The following is a 5,973-nucleotide window of genomic DNA, read 5'->3' on the forward strand; positions in this document are numbered from 1 at the left end:
TTATTTACCAAGGCTTCTTGGCTGACCCGGCGAGTCCCCCCCCCCCCCCTTAGACTAAACTTTTAACACAACGCTCGATGAATGTGTTCACTTTACAAAGAATGTAGATCTTAGCATTAAGAAAAAAACATCCCCAAGTATAGGCTTTGTTCACAAAACGTTGTTTATCTACAAAGAAAGAAACCTGTTGATCTCTGTTCAGCATGAAACTGTAGCATGTATTTTAGAGCACTTTTCTTCCTCATCTACTGAATGTAAATATAGACTTTATGCATATAAACGTTGTTACTATTTGGAAAATGAACTTAAATAAAATGTTTTATGTCATGTCTTTTTATGTCTTCAGGAGTAACTATCAATATTTTAATCATTAAGCCGGCGGTTTTACCCAAAGTGATTTACAGGGAATTCAAACAGTTAAGAGACAAACTACCACAGAATATAGGGTGAGTATTATGGGATTATAGTTATGCTCTGTACATACATCCTGCCACGTAAACTGTCCTTAACAGGTAGTGTTGTAGGCTTTTGTTCTATATAATCTATATAATGTATAGAACATAGCACCACTATCTCCTTTTTTAGATTATCAGATTTCTGTGCTGTATGTTTTTTGATAAAGTAATATACATTGAACTGTGTATTGTGCACTATGTTGTTCATATGTATACAGCATGTTCACACCATAGTTACTAGTCTATTAATCAACAGGTTTTCTGATTTCTCCTGTTTTGCCCTATTTGAAGGCGGTTCAGTAGCCTGTTTGTGCCAACAGGGGGCGCTGTTAACCTCTAGAAAATACTTAAAATAAAAAACAAATATATCGACTATCGGAAGTCCCTCGGTCTTGATATAGAAAATAGGGAAGGGGGGTGGAGAAAGTTGATGATCAATGAATAAAGGTAGGCTGTAAAGGTCAGAGGATAAAAGCCAAGAGCGATAAAATGTATCCATCTTATTCATCCCTTAGCCTTAATGGTTATATCTACTAAGGTAACATCCCATAACTTACTAAACAAAATACAAGGCCATGCAATGAAAATTCACACAAAACAATAATATTATGTTACACACACACACACACACACACACACACACACACACACACACACACACACACACACACACACACACGCACACACTCACACATGGATTTGGAGTAGCCTTCTTCTTCAACCACTGATTGCAAAGGAAATGAGATTTTACGACACAATGTGTCCCCACCATTCCCCGTATCCAATTCAATTGCCAGCTAAAAGGGCCATTAACATTTCCAAATAACATCGACCTTGAACGAATGAATGTGTTCATTGCACGAGGCTTATGGATCAATTGTTACATTTTACTCAATAGAAGGCTAGTCCTCTTCTTTTCTCCGCGGACCGAATAGCAAATAAATATGTGAGTTTACTGAGCAGTGGATAGATTAATACAAAATGGTAGCAGTGGAAAAAGTTACAAATAAGTTTGAGAAAGGTTGGGCTGAAACGGTGGATTTTATGCTGTAGTACTCATCTTCACCGACAGGTGGCGACCCTGACCAAAACTTTCTGCTGGCCATGTCGCAATAATGCAGCATCCTCCTCCATCCCATTCCCATACGGGCTGTAAAAGTAGGTTCAATGCAGAGCAAGCAGATATAATCAAACACATAGACGCAGCCATTAAAGATAACACGCTTGCTGCTTCAGACAGTTACTGGCCACTGATCTTACCTGCAGTGGCCTCAAAAACCAAAACGAAAACCAAAAGGCTATAGATAGCATTATCTGCCCCCATCCCACCCAAATCCGCACTGCAATACAAAAACAAGAGCCAGTCCTTCCACAGACAGTCACACAAAGGGACTGATCGTGATGGGTGAATTCAACTAGAATTTCAGTGCCCTTACTCATCTCTGGAAAAATCATATTTACATAATAATTACCCGCACACACACAGAACAATAACATCAATCCCTCTCCCGAACATTCCTTCCCTCAACTTCAATCTATGCACACACAAACACACACGCACACACACACACACACACACACACACACACACACACACACACACACAAGCAGACACCCACAATGGGGGGAAAGAGAGATGACGGGGAGGAGAGTAGGAAAAAGAGAATGAGATAGAGGCAGTGAGGGAGACGAGAGAGACACAGACGTTAAGGGAACCATGAGATAGCTAGGGAACGAGAGCGAGAGAGTGAGGTAGAATGGGGTAAAGGGAGGGAGACAGAGAGAAAGGGAGAGAATAAGGAGGGAGTGGGTAAGAGAGAGAAAGATACAAGGTGCGGGTTATTTAAAAGTCACCTTGGGGAAAGGAGTGGGGGGGGGGGGGGATAAAGGTGTGTCCACTGCACTGAAAGCCTGGAGAAACCACGCCATATGTGACATCATCAGCCTCCACATCAATACTGGATGGGGCTCCTCCTCCATGTTATGGGAAAATAAAGATGCAAAGTTTGAAACAAGATCAGGACATGTCCGACAAATGAAGACACATTATATAGTACATAATGCAAAGTATAGATATAGGCTATATTCTACACATTAATAGAGACACACAATGTAGCTGTTTGATGCAGTGTTTGCGTGGGGGGGGGGGGGACAACTCTCAATGAGTGTGTGAGAACCGATATGCCTACTGTGCATTTATAGGGGGCGGAATCTCTCAGCCAATAGTCAAAGAGCATGGCTGAATGTGGGCTATTTTTTTCCCAGTCTTATTCTGAGTAGCTTTGACTTTATAGTTGTATAGCAAGTCAAATACAAACCTAAAATCAACTCTGAGCAGACACTGGCATGAGAGGGCTGTTTTGAACTGTGGTGTGACGTTTACAGTAATCTCGCAGGAAGTCCTTTTGCAACCTATGATAGTCAATTTAGTTTTTTTTTTTTTTTTCCTCACTGCAGCAGAGAAAGTGGAGAGAAAAAACAACAAGGCTATAAACTGAGCGTCTAATCGATTGTTGTATCAGTCAATCTAAGTGACTGCACCAGGATCTAGCGTCCTAACTGTTGAAGTGTTGAAGGGAAGTGAAGAAATCTTCAGGAATCTGCAGATACCAGTGGCAGCATGACATCATGAATAAGTGATATGCATAATAATGGCGCATTAAATATGCATATGTATTTCCTCTCGGGCCCTCTACATATTGTTCAGAGTAGAGGTATGTCCGTTCTTTGTTGAATCGTAAATATTAGTTTGAAATGCCAAGAACCTGAATTTACATGCAATTACGTGCCAAGTAAACATAAATATAGAGCCGCAGCAGACTAAGACCACTAGTCTAAAGCCACCCTCACAGCGACTTCCACACCACATGACATGAGGGTGTGTTATTTTAATAGTCACATACATACACATACATACACACCCACACACACACTAGAATCCCCATTGCCGTAGCTATAGTTACGAGTCGCTAATATCAATACGTCATATCACGTATGGCTGACTTCATCGACCATAAGAGGGAGACAGAGAGCACGACTCATACATTTGAAAAATAAATATAAATATATAAATATATATATATATATATATGTATACACCTGCTTGTTTTGACCGATTAATTAGATTTCATCATATGACCTTTCCATATGCTCCAAATGACATTTATCTAAAATATTTGTTAACATGTTAATTTAATCAAGACATAGTAGGATAATGTATGGCCATAATGCCAAAACTGTGTTCCAAACAACATTAACATTTCAACTAGCTTGTAGCTCAAAATAGCCCAGACATATCTGTAGTCGTGTAGCGTATTATTTTTTTTAAATAAAAATAAATCACATCCTACAATTGACATATTGTACAAATAAAAATGCTGTCAGCATTCTGACAGTTTGAAAAAGCCAGATCGAGTGGGCAGAAGACTGTCTGAGTTTTTCGAATTCTGAAAGTCTCCTGCCTACTATCTGGGAGGGTCCTTATTGTACGCATTTGGACTTTAATTCTTATTCAAGCATCATGGATCTTTAATTTTGTTTTTATATGTCATTTACTGTTTACCATTTAGCGTACGTACACTTCTGCCACTCCTGAGTGACAGGGTAAACTTTTTCCTATGCAGGCATTTAGCCATTATTTAGTCTTAAGATACATAAAATATATTTAGAACAGAATTATTTGGTGTCACGAATTCTTGAGTCTCATGATCAATTTTATGGTAAAAAAGATAAATCCCTGTGTCACAAATTCTTGAGTCACAAGTCAAACGTTACGTTACGGTTGATTCATTTCAGACTCTGGCGTTTCAACATGAGTGGTAGAGAGAAGGCCTGACTCATCCTGACTGGAAGAACTAATGTTCTGATGGCAAGACGAGGAGACTTGTTGGGGCTCGACGTTTTGGATTCAGATTGAGGGAGGGGTTTGTCAACGTAATGGGGAAATTCTTTGGAAACTACCCATATTTGGGAAACATAACTGTGATAGTGAAAGTGGTCCTTCCCTCTTCAGCAAAGTAAAAGGGAAACAGCTGTTCAAACAAAACTCCCACTTCAGAGCTGCTGGAGAGGAAAGCAAGGCAAAGGCTAATCAGAGCCCTCTGCCCTTTATACCCCCCACCCTGACCCTGACCCCCTGTGGAGGGACATTTGCCCCAAGGGAAAAAACGATAAGGATAAGTGCAGTAAAATAAGAAGTATACATTCTCATTGCAATTTCAAGAAAGATAATGAAAAATATCTGTCTGCCGTTACTGTATTCTCCTTTTCAGTCTTAATGAAATATAAACGTAACAGACAAGGCACATTTTTTATTTTCTGCTCCAGACCAACATCACGGAGCACCTGGATGGGACGACTTAGACGAAAGACAAGGATAGGGGGCACACACCTATTGTCTTGTAGAAGATAGGAGCCAAATAATATCTAAATGATACACAATACAGGTAATTATAATATATAGGTAATAATAATACAAATAAAAATAAAAATAGTATGAGTGAATAATATAGAATGGAACTTAAAGGAAATATTTGACTACAGATAGAACAAAAAAGTGTGTTTTAAGTAGGCCTATTTCGAAAAATATTTTTTTAAACACCATCCCAAGCTGCGTTGACTCAGTTAAATATCGCACATGCGCAAGCGAAGCTGCAGACTGCTGGCGGGGAAGAGCTGTTCACGCGCATCAAAGCAGGTGACGATGCGGCGGAGTGACAACCCTGCCGCATTATGAAATGCACACGCCCGGACCGGGCTTCCGAAAAACACCGTATGGACTTTATGTATCGAACATAGGCTACTTATAGGCCTAAGTAATAGCCGACCAAGAAATACATTTTTTTTTCTCAGGAGGACGCCATTCGGCAGCCAGTGTGTAATTCAGTATTAAAAGGGGGGATGTTGGCTTGCTTATGGATCCGAGAAGTAACCTCAATTTATCCAGTTTCAACTTTTGACTCCAATATATGATGCGTTTCCCCGCTGTTTTCGATTATTTAATTGGCTATCTGCGGTTTGCTGTACAAAAGATAGAACTAGGCTACATCATTCGATTAAATCTCTTGATGAAGATACAGCCCTTTTTAGACAAAATTGGACAAAAGCGAACGGAGCTGCAAAAAAACCCCCAGAAATGGTCGTAGGGAACGGAACAACTCTGTAAAATCAAACCAGCAAGCTAACCTCCGCATGGCACGTAAACCGAGTTGAATGCGGTTTATGATAACAGCCGGTAGGCTATGAAAGGGAGTGCCAGTACACAACAATAGATAGACGAGGTGTGATGGCGATGGTGGCAAACGTAGAGGTTCCTTTGGGCTGAGAAATGTGGGCTACTCGGCAACGCGAGACGGTGTCCTGTATAGATACACAACTTTATTTTCTTCCTGAAATGTGTGCAAAAAGGGAAAGGAGAAGGGCGACGATCCGAAGGAGGAGAAGGAGGAGAGGAATCACTGCACTGCAGCAGAGCTGTCAGTCAATGCTGGGGGATTGGGGTGAAACGACCAGTGGGGCA

The sequence above is a fragment of the Gadus macrocephalus genome, chromosome 17 (assembly GCF_031168955.1).
Source record: "Gadus macrocephalus chromosome 17, ASM3116895v1".
NCBI lineage: Eukaryota > Metazoa > Chordata > Actinopteri > Gadiformes > Gadidae > Gadus > Gadus macrocephalus.